Consider the following 19412-nt stretch of genomic DNA (forward strand, 5'->3'; position numbering starts at 1 on the left):
GCTGGTGCAGCAGAGAGCAGACACATCCAGGTTTGTCAGAGATCTTCACAAGTGCTGACTGACCTGAACTAGCCCCAGTCAATCTCTAAAAGGCAGCAAGCGAGCTCTGGGAGAAAGGCCCGTCTCTGGTTTGTTTCGGCATCCAGACCACTATGTAGAAGGCAGAACATGTCCAATAAATATTTATGAAGTTAATAAAATGTAATTATAGAACCCCCAGACTCTAGAGAAACAGGGTCTGAAAACTGTTCATTTTACTCACATAAAATACACGTTGTATATTATTTTGTTTTTGTTGTGTTTGGGGGCCACACCAGCGCTTAAGCTCAGGGCATACTTCGGGCTCTGTGCTTAAGAGATCACAGGCTCGGGGGACCACATGGAGTGCTAAGGATGGAATCCAGATCAGCTGTGTGCAAGGCAAGTGCTTTACCAGCCACACTGTCTCTCCTGTCCCACATGTTGTATGTTAATAGAAACATTAAATGCTTGGAATCATAAGGGATCTCAAACTCAGTGAAATTTCAAAATCTTGACTTGGAGAGATTCCATCAAGTGAACTCACCTCCCTTGACACTGCCTAAAATGACCGCCGCGATTATAAATCCTCCAGAGAGGGTAACATGCCAGAATATCTCAACTTTATACACCATCGTCCCTGGAGAAGTGATAAGCAGCTCACAAGCAAGAGCAAGACAACACAATCCCTGACCATTCTTTGTGTGTACAGGCTTTGATCTCTCTGGCCAATGATTTGCCAAAGAATGTTGTTTAAAAAAAGAATCAAAGTAGGGCAGGAGAGATAATAACAGTGGGAAGGACACTGGGCTTGCATAGAGCCAACCAAGATTTGGTACCCAGTAACCCACATGGTTCTCAGAGCCCAGCCAGGAGTGATCCCTGAGCACTGCTGGGGATGGCCAAAATCAAGAAGAGAAGGAAGGAAGGAAAAGAAGGAGGGAAGAAGGGAGGGAGGATGTAAGCCACAGAAACCTTTCCATTCCCTTGCCTAAAGTAACAGAAGCCCCAAATCTCTGCCTTACTAACAAGTGGAACGGACTAGAAGCAGAAATCATAGCATCTCTTCTGTTATGCCACCACTGTCACAGTGCTCAAGTAGCTTTCCTGTTCCATTTGAGGTACCTGTCCAGGGACAGGCTCATATAATCCACAACACTGTTTAAGTGTCAGGAGAAAAGCAGCAAAGGCAGTACATTCCCAAGCTACCTTCTATTAATAGATACCACCTACTCTGTTGGGAGACATATTCCTTTACATACAACGGATGCTACAGGTAGAAGCCAGTGTTCACATGGAAACTGCACACAAGCACCTCAGAGGACTACCAGGGTTGGCTAACTTACAAAGTTACACATACACACACAACCCCACACAAACTTACACAACCCCATGGAATGTTGGTGCTTGTTTTTCCATTTTTAACTTCTCAATGTTCATTTCAAATAAGTTACAGTATTACTTGATGAACAAAATAAAAAGGGAAAATATAATTATCAGCTCAAGCTAATCTCACAAACTCTATAATAATACAGAAGAACATTATCTAGCTTTTAGATTTGGATATGGGTGGGGTGAAATCTGAGACATTGTAAGGAGAATATCCTGAATTGAAGAGCTCAAAAGACACACCTTGTTTGCAGTCTGACCTCACACAAACTCATTCTTTAGGTGATCATGTCTGCACTAAAACCTTCATCCACCAATTTCAAAGTACGAATGAGCCCAAACCATTCTTCCATGATTCAGATTTTTTTTTTTAACTTTTGTGGCTTTGGTTTATGGGCCATACCTGACAGTGCTCAAACTTACTTGTGGCTCTGTGCTCAGGGATCATTACTAGAGGGCTCAGTGCTCCAGAGGGGGTGCCGGGGATCAAATCGGGGTCTGCTACATGCAAAGCAAGCAAGCATCTTAACCCTCTCTACTCTTTCTCCTGATCCTATTTTTTTTTTAACTTTTATCTGTTTGTTCTGGGGTCACTCCTGGCAGTGTTTAGGAGTCTCTGCGGTACCAGGAATTGAACCCGGGCTCCTGCATGCAAAACATGTGCTCTAGTCCTTTAAGCTGTCTTCCTGGCCAATTCAGAGTATTGGACTCAGCTTCCATCTGGGCAGCTCTGCCACAATGTCCCAAAGGCATCCTGCACTGAAACAGCCCATGCAGAACTCATCATCTTTCGCCCCAGACCCTACCTTCAGTCTCAGTAATCCAGCACTATCAGCAATTACCTGATTGACCATGTTAATAAACTAGAAACTGTCAGGCAATAAGTACAGTGGTTAAGAGAGGGATCATCAGGGGCCAGGGATGCAGTTCAATGGCAGACAGCACACTTCCCTGGATGAGGCCCCAGGTTCGAGCCCCAGAGAGAGGTCTTAAGGAAGTCACATAAACTGGAGGTTTCAGTAACAACTCACCAGCTGCTGTCTGTAAGTTTTACTGAACTTTCTGAACCACAGCTTCCTTATCTACACAATGAGAATACAACAGTACAAAACCAAAAGGGCCACAGTGTGACTAAATGAGGAAATACAGGTTGAAGACTTGACTCAGTCCTGAAAAAGATAGAGTTCCATTAACTTAACTATCTTCTCCACTGCTCCTTCAAGTCTAGTCAGGCATCAAAATCTACAGGTTCATAGCTTAGGAAAGAAGCCACTTGCCAGCATTCTGATGAATAAAAATAAGGTATTTATAACTTTGCATAGATTACTGCAATCACCTCCTAATTATACCAATCCATACACCAAATTGCCGGTGATCCTTCTCAAATTCAATTTAATTAGTCATTTATTTAATACTGGCCAATACTCCCAGGGCATTCAGAGTAAAGTCCAAACCATGAACCATGAATCATTATCTGATCTTGCTTTATCTCCTACCACTCCTTCAATTCTATCTCTTGCCACACCTTTTCTCAACCGGAAAACTTGTGCTTACACACATACTCTCTCTCTCTCTCTCTCTCTCTCACACACACACACACACACACACACACACACACACACTCACACTCACTCACATTTCTCTTCTGTGCTTTCATAATGCTCCCTGTTCCACATAGTCATTTTCTCTTCCCAATCTGTTCCCTGTCTCATAATTCCTACCACCTGTCAAGATCCCTTAATGTTACTTCTAGCTGTGGCCCTGGTACCCACAACCCACCCCTTCATCTCTAGGCCCAAACACTTTAGGCCTGCACAACTGGGTCAAGGATTACGGGGAATGGCCCAGGGTCCTCTCAGTACTGACTGTGAGTCCCCACTCCCAGCAGCCACCTCCCTCTAAGGAAATCAGCTACAGTAGTACTTTCTTCAAGAAGCTTTTCCAGTTTGGTATGATTTTTTTCCTTCTCAATCTGCCCCCTTTCCAGAACTCCAACTGTTAAGTCTCAGCTACAGTAGCATCCAAAAAGCAATTCAAGTATGTGCTCCCACGATACTGTATACTATTCTCAACCGAACATTTAATCGATTTAAACTGGCTTTAAAAAGAAAACTGATTAAAACTGTTTTAGGGACTGGAGAGACAATACAGGTTAAGGCGCTCACCATGCTTGCAGCCAGGCCTAGTCCTATTCTTGGCACAGCATATGGTCCCCCAAGCCTGCTGAGGAGTGATCCCTCTGTGGAGTCAGGAGCATGCCCTGAGCACCACCCGGGTGTAGCCCACCCCTCTTCCGCTCCCCCACCCAGCCCAAACACTGAATTAAACTGGTTTTAAATCACTTACTTATGCCTAAAAAGTATGCAATCTTACTTCGATTCAAAGATGTTCCAGGGGCTGGAACAATAGCACAGTGGGTAGGGCGTTTGCCTTGCATGCAGCCGACCCAGGTTCGATTCCCAGCATCCCATATGGTCCCCCAAGCACTGCCAGGAGTAATTCCTGAGTGCAGAGACAGGAGTAACCCTGAGCATCACTGGGTGTGACCCAAAAAGCAAAAATAAATAAATAATAAATAAAAATAAAAATAAAAGATGTTCCAGGGCGGAGTGAAAGTTCAACTGAGCACATTCAAATCATGTTTTCCTTGGGGTAGGCCCGGGTCAAACCCTGGCACCATGTGGTCCTTCAGACATTGCCAGGAACCACTCAGCACAGAGACAGAGCTAGCTGCCCCACCCAACCCCTTGGATGTGGTCCAAAAACAAACAAAAGTTTTAAATCATTACTTAATAATCTACGGGCAATTAGCCTCCCATGGCCGTGACTTTGTAATTCTTGTCTTTGTAATTCCAGTACTATAAACGTAATAAGCGCTATAAACACAGTAACTGAACAAAGGTCTCTGAAATAAACAAAAGTTTTCTACCCTCTTGCCCCTAAACAGAAATCTGACCCACCTTTTCCCTTGGTCAAAGAGGAAGGGCAGAAATGTTTCGGCTTTTTCCATTTAAAATTTGTTTGTTCCTCTGTAGGTTCTTACAAATACTCCCATCTTTAAAATAAATTCTATTTTCTTGGGCACTGTCACACTGATATAGGGATCTTCAAACCAAATGCTATAAGGAAAATAACCTTGTTTATTTTTCTGTTTTAGTTTTCTGGGTCACTCATAGTGATGCTAGGGCTGGGGGACCATTTGATGCCAGGAAGCAAACCCAGGCCACCTGCACTGGTTTTGCATGCACCCAACCCCCTGAACTACCTCAAATAACCTTGTTTATAAGAATATAAAATAGTGATTGAATGTCACACTCTCTCAAAGTCTACATCTGTTGTTTTTTTTGAGTTTTAAAACAATTCTATAAGGTATCCTAACATAAATTATCATCGGTATCAATTCCTATGAAATATATCGAAGAAACTGATCCTTCATCCTTAGAATAAAGAAAGTGACAGAAACTGAAGTTGGCCAGATAGCAAATAAACAGTGGGTAGAAAACCTAGGTCTTCAGCAGGAATTCACTCGAATCCCAGTCTGCAATTCTTCCCACCACTCTATATGCAACTAAGCAATTAAGTAACTAGTGAAGGTCATCACAGCACCTAGCATTGTTTGCTCAGCACAACACTGTGGGTTCATTCTTCCGGGGCCAGAGCAATAGAACAGGGGTAAGGTACTTGCCTTGAACATGGCTGACCTGGTTTCGACCACTGGCATCCCATATGGTCCCCTGAGCACCGTCAAGAGTGATTCCTGAGTGCAGAGCCAGGAGTAACCACTGAGCATCGCCAGGAGTGAACCCAAAAAACAAAACAAAACAAACAAACAAAGACCTCTTTCCGGTGTCTCTATTTCTTATTAACAGCTCTACTTTCAGTTTTCTCCATGGAAGCCACATTTAGGATGATTTACAACTGACAGGGCTGGGGTCAGGGGTGGGGGCTACTCTCAGATCTGTCGTCAGGAATCTAACTGGTGTCAGCCATATGCAAGGTAAGCACCTTAGCCCCTGTACTTTCTCTCTAGCCCTAATGATATGATATGTATTTGGAAGCAAATGTTTAAAATAAGGCTTTTCCAAAAGAGTAACAAATCGCCCGCAGAAAATTATAGCTCTGCTGAATCATGTTCTTACCATTTCTGACTGACAAGAGCCAGAACTACTTGAGCTTTCTTCACAAAAGCTTCCAAAGGAGAAGCACTACTAATTATATAGCACTGTGGCACTGTCCTACAGTTGTTTATCGATTTTGCCCCAGCGGGCACCAGTAATGTCTCCATTGTGAGACTTGTTACTGTTTTTGGTATATCAAATACGCCATGGGTAGCTTGCCAGGCTCTGCCGTGCGGGTGGGATACTCTTGGTAGCCTGCTGGGCTAATTATCTAAGTCTAAATAAAACCATGATTCACGAGACCAATGCTTGAGTCCCACCTGTGCCATGTATTAACTGTGTAACTTCAGGGCGGTCACTTAATGGATTTACCTAACACACAAATATGTAAGGATGAAAGGCATTGACTTCATAGATGAAATCTTTCTGTAATCTTGAAATTCAGTTCAAGGGGCTGGAGAGATAGTACAGATAGGGCACTTGCCTTTCATGTGGCTGACTCAGGTTCTAACCCTGGCACTACATATGGTCCCCTGTGCATCACCGGAGTGATCCCTGAGCACAGAAAAGAGGGCACTACAAACAAAACAAACTGTCCCCCCCAATACCCACAACAACAAAAAAAATGCAGTTCAAAAGTAAACTATCACTGTATACTGTGTGCCAGACTACAGGAGCACAAAAACAAATCTGTTCCTTTCTTTTCACTTTGACCCACCACTACCACTTGCGTGCGTCCACCACCTATTTGCTGCACCTACAATCTAGCACAGAGAAGTTGTTAATAACTTACAGTTGCGGGAAACTAAAGTGACAGCCTCTACATTGAAGTTTTTTCTTGAGAATGTTATGGCTCTGAATTACATGTTCAGAAGAAATCAATGAGGACTGGGGTCTAGTTTCAGGAGGGAAGTGAGTAAGAGGAAAAAGTGAAGGCACTTCAGGGCATCAAAAGCAAAGAGCGGGGCAAGAGAAAATACAAAGGCTAAAGTGCTGCCTAGCGTGTGGCTGTGACACAGGTTCACAACCTGACACCGCCAGGCCTGACTACTGTGGCACAAATACCAAAATTTAAAATAAATAAATAAATAAATAAGCGAAAGGAGAGACCAAGGAGCTGTGTACAAAATGTCTGAGTAAGTTAGTGTGCTTAGTGAATGCAGCATTACGGGAAGCAGGGTTAGCTACGCAAACAGAGCTAGCTTATAAAAAGAATTCAAAATTCAAAGTCAGGCAGCATTTGCTGTTAAACAGGAACCCATTCGAGGGTTTTGAGTACACAGGGAATATGAAGAAAGAAAATCTTTTTTCCTTTGATTTTTGGGCCACATACGACTGAGCTCAGGACTTATTCCTGGTTCCATACTCAGGGAATCATATGCAGTGCGAGGGATGGAACCAGGCTTGGCTGCATGCAAAGCAAGTGCCTTAATACCTGCGCTATCTCTCTGTCCCTGAATGCAGACTTTTCCACAGCACTGCCTGTAAACAGAATGGAGTTTATAGAAAAAGAAGCAATAGCTTGCTCTTCAAGCCTAGGTTCCCTCTAGGACACGTATCCTGCTTGTTGTCTCTATGTTTCTTTTCTTACTTCCACTCAGGAGAAGCCTGTTTCCTCTCTCAAACAGGTACTCTCTCTACCCGCACATCTTTCTAAATTAACTTTTAATATAACTATCTTACTTCACCAAAAAAAAAAAAAAAAGAATAGAAAGCAGCAGCTAATAAGGTCTAAACCAGGTGAAGAGCTGGTATTCAACTATCTGCAAAAATTTTCTACCAAAATGTTTCTACCAAACATTTGTTTGGTTTCTACCACAATGATTTTTGTTATTTCAAAGGGGAAAAAAAACCCCACACTTCGTGTTTAAGCAAATACAGAAACAAGGGCTGGAGCAATAGCACACTGGGTAGGGCATTTGCCTTGCACGAGGCCAACCCAGGTTCGATTCCCAGCATCCCATATGATCCCCTGAGCACTGCCAGGAGTGATTCCTGAGTGCAAAGCCAGGAGCATCGCCGGGTGTGAGCCCCCCCCCCGCCAAAAAAAATATATATATATACAGAAACAAAATTAAAATAGTCAAGGATCTGAAGAGAGTACACGGACTAAGATGCTTTCCTTGCACATAGCTGATGTTGATTCGATCCTGGCACCACACAAGGTCCCCTAAGTCCCTCAATGCCAAGAGGGATTCCTGAGTACTGCAGGAATGGTCCATGCTGGCCCTCCACCCAAATAATAATCAAGGAACTGATTAAGTAATTATTTATAGGAAATTATGTGACCAGCACCTGAATTAAGTGCCATGGAGAGTACTAAAGAACAGTAAAACCATTTTTCTGCCCTACGCCTAATAGGAGGGAAGCTACCTTCCATTGATTCACTGGCTCTCAGGCTTAGAAGGGCATTCAGAAATCACCTTACATAAACATCAACTGATACCAGAATAGTCATTTCATATTCTCAGCAATTTACCAGGTAGCCCCTGCTCAAATATCTTCAATGTGAAGAACTCTAACTTCTGGAGTCAGCCCATTGCATTCAGACAAAGCAAATATTTAAAAAGGTTCTTCCTTATTTGGAAGCAAAATTGGCCTCCTGGTAACTTCCACCCACAGAGCTTAGTCCTGCCCTCGGAGGTCACACAAAACAAGTGTGCATTAAACACAGAACAAGTACTAACTATGTGGCACTGACTAACGAGCACAAACAGCTTTCAGAACAGAGTTAAAGAGGACTCCAGAGCTGCTAATCCAGGAGGCTAAGAGAAATGATGACATTAGAGGGAGAAACAAGTTTCTGGCATTTTCTAGTTAGAGTGAAAGATGAGGTCAGTTTTGGATATGGTGTTTAAAGAGAAGATGAAGCTTGTATGTGGAAATGTCTGGTAAGTAGTTGGAAAAAAAGCTTAAGATTAAGGGTGGAACTGCAAGTCATCTACAAAGAAATGTCATAAAGTCACAAAAATGAAGAGGTTTGGGGAAGAGTAAAAAAGGAAGCATAAGCTTAATTTCTCCAGCGATTTCTTTGGTGGTTTAAAATTCCATCTCCACTCCCCCCAAAATTAGAACTAGCTAGTGAGTCCACTCAAAGCTGCTTCACACTCTTATTCTATGAACTCAGTCCCGTTCCTTTTGCTCCTCAAGGAAGTTGTTCAGGAGTAAATGGAACCAGGCTAACTCATGTCTTACCTCATCATGCAATTAAGTTATTTTTCTACTTGAGTAGGAAGCTGCTCAGCTTAAAATATTTTCTATTTTAGGTGGCCAGGAAGATAGTATCGCAGATAAGGAGTTTGCCTTGCATGCACCCAATTCAGGTTTGATCCCCAGCACTACCCCACGTTCTGAAGGAGTGATCCCCGAATGCAATGCCAAGAGTGAGCCCCAAGTACAGCCAGGAGGTCTGGTTTGATCACCAATGCCACGGTTCCCTGTGCAAGGCATGGCCCAAAGACAACCAAAAAAATATTTTCTACTTTGTCTAGTTCCTCCTAGTCAGAGTTTCTCAACATTTTTTTTTGGGGGGGGTATGGCTCCCTTCCGATCTTGTTTCCTTCCTGTGACCCTCTCCTCCTAGCTATTAGCCCCTAATCTCATGCCATGTGCCCATTTACATGATTTTCAACTATGGCTCCTTGGAATATCCTGGTATATCCATCCATATCCACATCCGTAGCAGGCCACATGGCTGAGAAACACTGCTTCTTAAATGAAATTAAAGAAAAGGTATAAAACTCAGCCTACATACTAAGCTATAATGAAAGGTCTGCTTCCAAAAAAAGGTTCTTCTTGGAAATAAATATATATCTCATGGAGAGGGAGGGAGAGGCGCGGGGGCGGGGAGGGGGATGTGGGGGAAGGTTATACTTCTTTTGACCTTGATTCTGTTCCTGAGAGGTTATCCGAAGAAAGTAATCCTAATGTGAGAAAAATGATAGGCATGAAGATGCTCATTTCAATGTTAGCTTAGACTACGAGACTTCTAATTATAGGAGAATAGCAACATGCACTGTGGAATAGATGAAGACAACACAAAATGTACAGTATCTGTCATGTTAGACTGACACAGTTGGGAGCAATTCCCCTTTTTTCAAGTTTTCTTTTAACAATTACGGAATTTCTTTATAATGGCAAACAAAAACCAGCTCCACTTAATAACTCTCTCTCCTAAGATATCCACACTAAGCTACAAGATACTGATTAGTTCTACTAACAATACAGGAAGTTCATCACTAGGGTCTCCCAGGGCACAAAGAAAAACTTCGCCTCGCTACTAAAAGAAATTTACCAGTTGGCTGGTTTAACCTAGAAACCAAAGAACAGACACCACTTTGCCCCAGTAAAGATGCCATCTAAATCTAACCCAAATCAGGAGCTACTGTTCTTCCCCAAGCATTTGGTTTCAACGATGAAACCAGTGGCATTCGGTGCCTGAGTCACTGCCACCTGAGGCTTAGATTAAAAGAGAAAGAAAGGCCTATCTTCTAGGAAGGGCAAGAATCCAGCCCAGTATCAGGACTCGTCTCCTGCTGTTGCCTTACGCACAGTTCTCTATCTGAAACTCCAGGAGTAAGTCTAGCTAGAAACAGCAGAGAAACTGAAATCAGACTTGGAAACTAGTCTTGTTTCATGGTCTGGGATAAAAAGATAATTGTATGAGTCCATGGGTTCCTCTCTCCCTTATACTCAAAGAATAATATGAAGATTTGCTGCAGAAATAATAAGAAAACCAAGCTGCATTTTTACATTGTATAAAGAAACACTTCATTAGCTCATCTCGACTGGGGAGTGGCTTTGAGCAGAAATGTATTTCTCATTTTCATGCAGACTCAGAGATGCCATGATTCAGCTACCACTAGAAATATGAAAAGATCTGTGACTGTGGTCTATAATTAACTATAAGAACTTTAGTGACCTCTGGATTAGAAAAAAAAAAAAAAAGCAAGCTCAATCTTTCCATTAAACATTTCAACTATTTTCCAGTCAAATGGAAAAGTCTGACACGACAGGCTTGGTAATACAAGGTAAACAAAGCTGCTTTGAAACAGAAAATATATTTTTAGAATTTTGACTTTTAAAATTAGGTTAGCATGATGGCAGATCAAGAAGAAATTGTTTTTCTCCCCCTCCTCTTTATTGAGATGTAATTGACATATAACACTGTATATTTAAGAGTATGGGAACAAGAATGGAGCTCAGTGATAGACCACTTGGCTTGCATGTATGTGTGAGGTCCTGGGTTAGATCCCAAAACCACTCTGAACACTGCCAGAGCAAGTCCTGAGCACTGTGTCGGGAGTATCCTCAAGCATGAGGTGTGCCTCTCCCCCAACAAAAAAAACCAAAGGCAAAAAAAGGTGGACACCTTTTGATTTGCTATAGTTATATACTGCAAAATTATTACCACCACAGTACTGATTGGGAGGCCCAAAAATAAATTAATTAAAAACAAATCTGGTTGTGATAGAGAATCTGAAGAAGTTCAGGTTAGTAAAAGTAACTAATGATCAAAATTCAAAATTACCACTAGAACCAGGATTGAATTGATGGGCGAAGGAGATAGCTCAGAGGGCTGAAATCCACGCTCTGCAAGCAGGAGGCCGGGTTCAATCCCGGGGATATAAGGATCTCTGGGAGTAACTGCCCCAATACTGCTAGGTGTAGTCCCAAAAACCTGCCTCCCTCTCAAACAATAAAAATAACAATAATGTCCTGAGGATCTCAGCTTTCAAATCTCAAATTTCAAACCCAAGGGTTTACCTTGTCATGATAATCTTTGCTTACGTTAAATGAATCACAATGCTTCCCAAAAACTGAAAGGAGGAAGTCAACTTTTTTATAGGCTTAGACACTGATTAATAAACTAGCTGCAACTAAATAAATGAATGTGTATCCAAGAAAGGGGTTAACAAAAGAGATCACACCTAGAGTGGAAACGTGACATTTTACAAGTACAACCTCCTCAAAACTAAACTATACTGTCTGATTCTCAGGAATATCACCACTTTCTGTTTACGTAACAGGCTGTGTACATCACAAAGTATATCCACTGGAATATTCAGAGCTTACTCCTGGCTTTGTGCTCAAGGATAGTTTCTTGTGATCAGAAGGCCATACGTAGTGCAAGGGCTCAAACCGGGTCACAGCTGCATGCAAGGTACACGCCTTAACCCTCCTGACCCCCTGGTGCCATTCCTATAGCCCCACTACCATTTTGGGGATACCAGGGATCAACCTAGGTTTCTCACATGCACTCCAGCCCTTTGAGTTGTCTCTACCAGCTCCTCGCTGCTACCATCTTATTTAAACTGAAACATAAATTGCTTTTATTTGCTTGATGAAGTTATTTCTGGGGATGAAAAGGGTGCAAAATTCCTATATGAATTTCTTTATACTAGACTGCGGCGACTGAAATAATGAGCAAACTGGCAGCCAAAGAATAGCTTTCAAGCAAGATATTAGAGGTCCTTTACAATCCGGCAGACAGATCTACCTTTTTGTCTGACCCTGCAGCAAACAACATAAGGCCCCTTCTGAAGCCTCCGTATCTCTGCTCTTGCTCTGTCCTCTAGTTGGGAAACTTAATTCAACAAACTTTGTCTAGTACCACAAAAACTCATCATGTTCAAAATTCACTTTCTTTCCACATCAACCTGCTAACTTATTCTCCACAGCCTCTCTTGGTGGATAGTACCACCCAGTTACCTAAACTAGAAGACCAGGAAGTTGTCTTAAACTACAACTATCTCTTTTTTGGTGGTAGCACTGTATCACTGTCCTCCCGTTGTTCATCCATTTGCTCGAGCAGGCACCAGTAATGTCTCCATTGTGAGACTTGTTACTGTTTTTGGCATATCAAATATGCCATGGGTAGCTTGCCAGGCTATGCCGTGTGGCGGAATACTCTTGGTAGCTTCCCGGGCTCTCCGAGAGGTACGGAGGAATCGAACCCGGGTCTGCCACATGCAATGCAAACGCTCTACCCACTGTGCTATTGCTCCAGTCCCAACTATTTCTTTATTCTGATAAAAAGCTTCCAATTTTAAAGGATTCTTTTGAGAGGGGAGATGGGGGCGGCAAACCTGGCATTCCAGGTACAGCATTTGTAGATGACTCCCAGGGGTGCTGGAGGGCCCATGCAGGGCCACAGATCAAAACCAGAGTTCAGGGTGCAAAGTAGGTGCTCGTCATCTGAGCTATCTCCAGGCTAGAGATAGCTATTTTTTCAATAGGAGCACTCCTTGCACTTCTGATAAGTCAGTGCTCAGGCCTGCCTGGAGATACCTGGAGGGCTACCAGGGTTATACACCCCAATGTGCAGGGCAGGGTTAGGGGGCAATGTAGTGCCAGAGACTGAACTCGGGGCCTCACACAATGTCAGGTACAAATTCTACCACCTGAACGGTCTCCCAGCCCCGATTCTGTATTTCCAATACTGCTCAAATTTGATTTCTCCTCTCCTTTTCATGTCTACTGTGACAGCTTCCAAATAGTGAACTACGTCTCCATTATTCCCTTCCCATGTGACAGACTCAACCACCTAACACATAAATCTGATCACATTGTTTTCCTACATAAAACCCTTCAAAGGGGCCAGAGCGATAGCACAGTGGGTAAGGCGTTTGCCTTGCACTCGGCCGACCCGGGTTCGATCCCCGGCATCCCATATGGTCCCCCAACCGCCAGGAGAAATTCCTGAGTGCAAAGCCAGGAGTAACCCCTGAGCATCGCTGGGTGTGACCCCAAAAAAAAACCCCTTCAAAGTCTCCCCACAGCTTTCAGCGTAATTGTGACCCAAATGACTTCAGAGGTTTCCACAAAGCCCATCTCCTATTTGGTCTCGCTGCTTCCTATTTCTTCTATTCCAGCCCCCCCCCCCCATTATTGGAATCTGAGCCACACTAAATAAACTATGTTCTATCACAGAGCTACAGCTCCCAACTTTGCACCTATTCTCTGCCTGGCAATCCCTTTCCCAGATTCTCCAATCTGCAAAAGAAATGCGCAAGACTTCGAGCCTCTAATTTCCTTCTCAAATGGAAATGTAGCTCATGTAACTTCCCTATTCCCTCCTGGCCCTTACTCACTTTACAGTATGCGTGATTTCTGATTTTCCTATCTTCCATTCCTCACTCAAGAACAACTGGCTCCTTGGACAACAGTGCCAAGTGCCTTGCTAAGTACCTAACATAAGGGCTGGTTTATAACCAACGGCTGTGCTGTCCCCTCCTTCCCAGTTAAATACAGATCCCCCAAAAGAGCTTCAAATGACACTAACCACGAGAATGTTCTTGGCCCCTTTTCTTTTTTTTTTCCGCTTTTTGGGTCACACCCAGCGATGCTCAGGGGTTACTCCTGGCTTTGCACTCAGGAATTACTCCTGGTGGTGCTGGGGGGACCATATGGGATGCCGGGGATCGAACCCGGGTCGGCCGCGTGCAAGGCAAACGCCCTACCCGCTGTGCTATCGCTCCGGCCCCTGTTCTTGGCCCCTTTTCATCGGGCTTTTTCCTACTCGTTTTCAATTTAGCTTCTGCAGAAACGATTTACCTAATTCCTCCCCTCCCCACCCACCCCACCCATCCACCCAACACACACTTCCATAGCAGCACCCTCTTCTTTTCCAACATCCAGCACCTTTAACATAAATTCTAAGTCTCTGCAAACACAATTTGCTTCATGAGAGCAGGGTTTCACTTGGTTGGTTTTTTTTTTTTTTCCCCAGAACTGCATTCCCTGATAAGGCAAAAGAAATACCTGAGGCCAAATAAGCACGATTCGTTACACTAAACTTAATCCTGGGAGGCGAGGCGCAATCTCCACTTAAAAGAAGAGAAAAATGAGGCTCAACAAGTTCACGACAGCAACAAATACTTCTACAAATACTTCGCCGTATTGGTCTCGATCAAGCAGGGAGCATCTGATTCCAAGCCCCAAAGTATTTAAACACCTTCAATAAACTTAGCTTCGCAGAGAAAGTACAGAGAGTTGGAGGGCGAGGCTATGCAAAATCGAATACCAGGCCCTTGCCCTGCTCTCTTCTCCAGAATTCCCCGGCACGCCCCGCAAGGCAGCATTCGAAATCAGGTTCCTGCAGCGGGGCTCTAACTGACAGTTAGAGCGGAAGCCCACCGCCACGCAGGGGTCCCCGGGGCAGGGCGTGCCGGGCAGCAGGACCCGGCAGGAGGTCCGGATTTCCCAGTTCCCATCCCTCCCGCGATCTTTCCCACCTCCAGCTCTCCAAGGATCACTTTTCAGATCCCTGCGATGGGGGCGAGAGCAGGGGAGGCAGGAGACTCCAAGGTCTCGGCCGCGCCGGCCGGTCCCGACACCTTAGCAAACAGGCCTTTGGCGGGGCCGACGGGGAGGACTGCGAAATCTAGCGGGCGGGTCTCGTCACGAAAGCCAGGCTCTGTTGGTCACCCCGGCCCCACCTTAAGCGACCGCGCCCAGGCTCCCAGGTCGGCCTGAGCACCTTCGCCCCGGCCCCCTCCAGCGAAGCTCACCACCGGCGCACAAGTCACCAGGGCCACTAAACGACGCCAAGGGCCAGGGGGCTGCCGAGGGGGCCCCCCATCCCTGACCCGACCACGCAGCCTCACCTCCGAGTTTTCTGCCTCACCTCCGGACTGCGATCAGCCGCTCTCCACTTCCGGCAAGAACAGCCCAGCAATCTCCGCGCGACCCACTTCCGGGCCCTCTCTAGGCGCGGCACCCCCACCGGAAACGCACCGCCGGCAGAAAAGCCAGGCGAGAGGGACTTGGGAAAGCGGTGCACCGAGGACAGGGCCCCGCCCCCGAGCGCGAGGGGGCGTGCTCAGCGATAGGCTACGCCCCGCTGTCAACAGCAGAGCCGGATTCTCTCTAGCCAATGAAAAGCGGAGAATGCTAGTTAAGCGCCACCTCCGGAGAAAGACGCCAAAGGAGTGGCTAATTTCCCTGTCCGTTTGGTCTCTAGCCTTAGCTCTCTGGAAAGGGGTCTTGAGAGGGACTCGGGGGCCGGAGTCTCTGAGGGCGGGAGCGTGTGGCGGCTCTCTCTCTTCTCTGGGGACTCGTGGCTAAGCTCCGCCTCTTTCTGGGCGTGTTCTGCTCGGTTTCTCTTTTTGTGACGTGGAAAAGCAATTGGTATTCTGGGAGGGGGCCGCGCGTGAGGAGGGGGTTCGGGAAGGAGACGTGGAGCCCTGCCTGCGTTTCGGGGCGGGTCGGCCGCCGAGCGGCGGGCTCCCCCGGGGATGGGAAGGTGGCAGTCACCCCGCTTCCTGTTTGCTCGGTGCGCGCTGTGACCATAGATGGTTAGGTCTGGGGCTGCGCCGAAGCCTCCGCCCCGCTCTTTTTGGAGTCCCTCCCTGCCTTGGGGTGTGGTCCCCGAGAATAAGAAGAGCGGAATTAGAGGCGCTCCTGCTCCACTCCGTTAAAACCCGGCTACTAGTTGGCATTTGTTAGGGTTTTTTAGGGGGCGATGAGGGGTGGCTGTGCTAGAAATGGAACCCCGTACCGCTGAGTCACATCCCCCCACTTAAAACCCGGCTTCTTGGCCCCAGGCTGTACGTCCCCAGTGGCTGCCACATGGGGTGGGGGGTAGAGGTGGTTCAGAGGGGTCTGCACCGTAGCTGTGTCCCACCACCACCACCACCACCACCACACCCGGGGAATGAGGCTCTCAGAGCTTTGTTCCCTCAAGGCTCCCAATTTCCAACCGGTGATTATCCTCCCACAAAGATTTATTTCCAGAAAAAAATTGGTGAGTGCATCAGTTCGCACCCGTCAGCTGAATAATTGTGACAACTCCAAGCTCCAGCCCGAGAGCAGGCTATCCTGAGTCACTCAAATGCAGTTTTGGAAATAACAGGACTGCCTGTGCCCTGTGCTGCACGCGTGCCGTTGGTCCCATTTCTTAATAGGAGCCCTTCCGTGGTACCGGATATTGTGGCCTCCTGTTTTCAAAGGAGAAGCTGAGAAACTTGCCAAAGTAGTAAAGCAAATGCTAGAATTTTTATTTTCCCGGAGTGGGTGGGTGGGGGCAGAGGTGGGGAACACACACCCAGCAGTGCTCAGAGGCAACTCAGTAGTTCTGTGCTGGGGTCGCTCCTAGTGGAGCTCAGGGGAGAGGATGGGGTACCAAACCTGAGCCTCAACCTGCTAGTCTGGGTTGGAATTTTAAAAGGCCACCATCTCTCTGACTTCAAATCCCTTAAGTATAACCTTCATGATAGAACATATAGGAACCATTTATTTCATTTTGAGGCAGTGGAAGCTCTGGAGGGAAGCAACCTGGGTTCCAGTCCCGACGTAGGCTCTTCACTAGTAAGACTTTGGTCAGACTTATTTGACTTTTCTGAATCTGGGCCTTTTCCCTAATTGTTTGACTCAGAACATTTAAAAGGAAAAATGGTCATGTAAAATAGTTTTTCAAATGGATGTTTAAATATTTACATTTAAGGGGCTGAAGAAATAGCACAGCAGGTAGGGCGTTTGCCTTGCACACAGCCAGCCGGGCTTTGATTCCCAGCATCCTATATGGTCTCCTGAGCACCACCAGGGGGTAATTCCTGAGTGCAGAGCCAGGAGTAACCCCTGTGCATCTCTGGGTGTGACCCAAGAAGCAAATAAATATTTACATTTAACCAAAAGGTGACAGTCACACTTTAATTTATTCAAACATAACCAAAAATTTATAACTGAGGAGCCAGAGAGATAGTACAGTGTGCAGGACACTTGCTTTGTAAGCAGCCAACGCAGGATTTTATCCCTGATAGCCCATATGGTCCCTAAAGCACTGACAGGAGTCATCCCAGAGCACTGCTGGATTCCCAAATCCCCCGCCAATTTTTCTTTTTTTAATTTGGGAACTTCATGTATGTGAGGCCCCTGACATATAGCTTCACTAGCCTTTGTTATAGTCAACTCTATACTTAACTCATCTAAATCCTTTTCTGGACTACAGTAGAAATACCTAGGCCATAGAGGAAAGGAAGAAAAGGGATGGGGAAACAGGTAGAAGGAGGAAGGAGGAAAGTTTCCCTAAAATAAGATACTAAAATAGAGATACTAATTCAAGGGTTATCATGAGAAATGACAGCACTTGGTGAAACCACCTGACCAAGTGACTGTAGTGTTGAGATTATAAGTGAATCACAACCCCTTCCCAGAAGGAACTCAGACCATGGAAAGAGTAAAGAGTCTATGACCTTTCAACTTCAGGGGGAGGCAACTTAAGAGCACTGTCTCTTTCATTTATTTGTTCATATATTTATCCAGTGAAAAACAGTGGAGCTCTTACTCTGTGCCAGGAGTATAGCAGTGGCCGTCAAACCCTGTCACCACCCTCACGGAGCTTACACTCTCTGGGAGAAGCAAGAATTGCCCTCTAGGAAGTCCTCAAAGATGTGCTGACTTTCAGCTCTTCCTGCCTCACTGATTGTGCGTGCCCTGCCCGGATCCCAGAGACTCCTCCCTAGAGGCATCCCAGCACATGCTCAGTGACTACCTGAGCAAGAGTCATTTCCTGGGCTTAGATGGCTGGAGAGAACATTGCAGAGCAAACATGAGTGAAGAGTAATAGAGTTGAGAATCTGAGGTGAGAGATGCCTGTAGGAGAGGAGTAGGCAATGGGCTTGAAAAGAAAAAAAGAGACAGACCAAACAACCTCTAACTCACAAGACAGGTAAACGTTGGTGAGCTTGTAAGGAGGGGCTGGTCACAGTGCTTTTCAGAAATATGGCTCTAGCTGTGAGATAGGAGCTGTGATTTTCAACATTTTAGGCCTGTGAACTGAAGGTAGTTTGAACTGGCAGTTGAGAACAACTGGTGTAGAGCATGATTTTGAGTGAGAAGAAAAAGGGGTGGGGGCATGTGACTCGGAGGTAGAGCATTTGCCTTTCATTGGTTCCATTCCTCGAACTGCATGGTTGGCCAAGAATCACCTGGAGAGACCCCGAGCACTGAGCACCGAGTCAAAAATAACTTCCAAGTGCCTCAGGATATGACCCAAAACAAAAAAGGTGGGGAGACTTATCAGAAGATCAGTTACAAAGGCTTGTCTTTGTCCAAGTAGCAAGACTTGTCTAGGGATACAGCAAGAGCGACAATGGTACACATGGTGCTTATTAAGGATAATAAGAAAGATGACTAATAGGAACACAAATGAAAAGGAGATCATTTGAATATGAACTTTCGGATTAGACCTAGATCCAGAGAGAGTACAGTGGTAAGGTGCTTGCTGGCACACAGCCACCCAAGGGTTTCATCGTTGGCACCAATGGTTCCCCAGGCACTTCGAGGAGTGATCCCTGTGTACAGACCCAGCAGTAAGCCCTGAGCACTACTGAGTGTGAACCAGAAACAAAAACCAAACAACAGATTAGATCTAGTTTCCCACTGATACACTCCCTGTGAATATTACTTTTCTCTCCTGGCAGGTATCACAATCCTAATTAATTGACTCTTTGGCAGTGATCTCTTAACGTCTTCCTCTCTGTGAGTTCTTCAAGGTTACAGCTACTTACTGGAAATCTGGGTTTGCAAAGCTTTGCATCTCAGACTTCCACATCCAGCCTAGGAAGAGAAGAGAGGAAGGAGTGCCATTTGTTACAAGCAGGAACTCCCAGCGGAGAGTTGATGACCTTCACATATATCCCTTCTTCGTGTATTTTGCCCTTTGCTTATTTTGTCTGAATTTCAGCACATTCTAGCCCTGCAATCGCTTTGTCCCTGCGTGTGTCACCCAGATTTGCTCGTCGTCTCTCAGAGTTTCAGACACAGAAGTCTGGCAGTTCATCTGGAACTTTTCCCCGCCTGTCTCAGAGGATTGCCTGCATCTGTGCAGCCTGGCTCAGAGCCTGTCTGCAGAGCCTGGGCAGATCCTGTATACCCCTGCCAGAA

At 45.5% G+C, this 19412-nt stretch overlaps 1 protein-coding gene across 4 annotated transcripts in view; it reads right to left on the reverse strand.

Annotated features, from left to right (window-relative positions):
* Positions 1-15305, reverse strand: part of CAP1 (cyclase associated actin cytoskeleton regulatory protein 1) — a 31475-nt gene extending 16170 nt beyond the window's left edge. For 2 of the 4 annotated variants that reach the window (XM_004614219.2, XM_055138559.1), the window contains exon 1: positions 15134-15287. The gene's annotated coding sequence lies outside the window, so the exon portion shown is untranslated. Of the gene's footprint in view, positions 1-15133 lie in introns of all 4 variants that reach the window. The other 2 variants (XM_055138560.1, XM_055138561.1) reach the window with 2 other exon arrangements.
* Positions 15306-19412: the final 4107 nt, after the last annotated feature.

The sequence above is a fragment of the Sorex araneus genome, chromosome 5, assembly GCF_027595985.1.
Source record: "Sorex araneus isolate mSorAra2 chromosome 5, mSorAra2.pri, whole genome shotgun sequence".
Taxonomy (NCBI): Eukaryota; Metazoa; Chordata; class Mammalia; order Eulipotyphla; family Soricidae; genus Sorex; species Sorex araneus.